Genomic DNA, 2,766 nt, shown 5'->3' with positions numbered 1-2,766 from the left:
GCATTTATGTATATATATANTAGGATATATGAGTCTTATTTACATATTTACGAATATTTGTCTAAATAGTTTTCATAAGACATTTTTTTAAAACAGGATTTAACTTGGAACTAAATGCATTCGAATGTAAATTTTCTTGGACTGCTACTCCTCAGTCCTAATTTTGAGTACCAAAAATCCAAATTTAAAAAAAAAAAGAACAAAAAAAGAACGAAATATTAATTCAGAGAAATTTTGTTAATGAATCTGATCTCATCATTTAACTAATGCGTAGAACTGATACAAATGAATGGCATATTTAAAGTATGTTCTTCCCTAAAGGTCAAAAGCCGTGTCATTTTCAAGAGCGATCTGTTGCATTAATTGTATTAAAAGTATGAATATTTTATCTTGAAATAAATTAAAATCTTAAGGTAGGTAGTTAGGTACTTTATTAACGTCGCACTGGAGCTGCACGATGAGCTATTGGCGATGGCCTGGGAACCATCCGTGAGGATAATCCGAAGACATGCCATCGCAATTTTGATCCTCTGCAGAGGCTCTGCTGCTTTGGTAGCCCGTTGATCTGAGCACGAAGTCGAACACTTTACTGTAGAACAGCTTAACGAGAACCGATACTGCGCACCCTCGGTCCCTATTCTTGCTGGTCAAAGTGGTCACCCACCCGCTCACTGACCACAGCCAGTGATGCTTGAATTCTTTGTTCTACTGGGAACCAGGTCTTTACGATCAGTCGTCCACTGCGGGACGTGAAAATCTTAAACAGAGCATAAATATTGTATCTTTAATGTAATTTATTATAATTATGTTTTAATGAATTATTTCTGAAAATATTCTAATTTTTTTTTAATTTTATTTATTCACGATCAATTTTTCTATTTCAGACATCTCGCCTCTGTTGTTGTTGTTAATTTGCGTCGCACTAGAGCTGCACAATGGGCTATTGGCGACGGTCTGGGAAACATCCCGGAGGATGATCCGAAGACATGCCATCACAATTTTGATCCTCTGCGGAGGGGATGGCACCCCCGCTTCGGTAGCCCGACGACCTGCGCGCGAAGTCGAGCACTTTACGGTTGACAGTTTAACGACATTACGGTTGCACAGTTTAACCAATACCGCACACCCTCGGTCCCTACGCAGACTGATCCAAGTGGACTTCGGTGATCTGTTGGGAACCGTGTCTTAACGATCAGTCCACTGCGGGACCATCTCGCCTCTGATAAAGCATTAGATTAAAATACGCTTTTCACATTTTGGTAATGGATTAAGAGTTTTTCGAATATATTTTTCTTTCATTTTCTTATTTTTTAATTTCAGGTACTTTCATTTACGTCGCACTAGAGAAGCGCAATGGGCTATTGATGACGGTCTGGGAAACATCCTGGAGGATGACCCGAAGACATGAAAATCACAATTGTGATCCTCTACAGATGGGATGGCTCCCCCGCTTTGGTGACCCGGCGGCGACTTTACACATTGTCGACTCCCGGGCACTTCTTTGGCACCGTATTTAGAAATTCGCCAATCTTACATTCGCCAAGTCGGGTTTCAAATTTTCTCGCGAAAATCTTCGAATATTATTAATTCGCGCATGTTTCACTTGCGACACACGATTTAAAAAACGCATGAGTGAACATGACGTGTGAATAAATTTTAGCTGCTTTAAAAAATTTTGTGTATTATCATTCTCTTTTTATTCGGACTTCCTGAAACACATATTTATTTCTTACTTTTTTATTTCCTTTTTAGGATAAAGTTTTGTTGTGGGTGTAGGATATATGAGTAGGGTATAGCTTTTTAATTATTTTTATAAAATTATAGCAAATAATTTATGGTGTCTTTACCAAGTATGTGGACACAATATTCTATAATGCAGCAGGGTTTTGTACCTTATTGTTTAGTTTTTAGAACCTTTAATTTAAGTAACTACACAATTTATGAGTTTTAAGCATTTTCTTTTTATATACGTGTAACGATGAGAAGATTGTTGCTGTCAGCTTTATACATGAATTTATTCTTTTTTACTTTTCTGACATTGATATCTATGATTAAATTTTATGTAATGATTCCCATTTGCAGTGCCAACAATATTTGCGTCCAAACAATTGTACTTAGATTTGACACTTTTTTGTAAATTTTATGTCCCAAACGATAAATTCCGTCATACCTATTAGCCAACTCCACAGCTTTGGTAGCAAAGACTGAAAAATTTGTAGCAGTTAAAGTATATTTATGAGGTGAACATAATTTTGATTAAAGAAAACTTTTTATGATTTGTAAAATAAAAATATAATGTAAACAGTAAGCATCAACTTTGACATTCTCATATCATAACTGTATAACAATATAAGGACAGTCTGTTTATTTATTTCTGATTCATTAAAGACAAGATATTGAGTCAAATAAGAGAATCTTAACAATTTTTAAATTTAATAATTTTCTTTAAATAAAGAAAGTAGTTTTAAAGCAATTGTGTTGAAAGGCTGAGGACTTACACTTTTCTCAAAAAAATTAATCGATGTTATGATAATAAAACAAAACTCTTGCGATCTCAGCAAAAGTAAGATTTTTATTACCAAATAAGAAACAATTATTACCATTCTGCAAGGAACAAATAAAATAAAATAGGTCATACAGTTTTCAGACACACAGACTGCATGACAATCTAAGAATAAATGTTTGAACTTTTAAAGCAAATTACATACAATAAAAGCTATTGTGTGAAAAAAAATTAAAAAACAAGTTGTTACAAATGAGACTATT

The sequence above is a fragment of the Parasteatoda tepidariorum genome, chromosome 6 (genome assembly GCF_043381705.1).
Source record: "Parasteatoda tepidariorum isolate YZ-2023 chromosome 6, CAS_Ptep_4.0, whole genome shotgun sequence".
Classification (NCBI taxonomy): domain Eukaryota; kingdom Metazoa; phylum Arthropoda; class Arachnida; order Araneae; family Theridiidae; genus Parasteatoda; species Parasteatoda tepidariorum.
Note: the sequence above shows the minus strand (reverse complement) of the source record.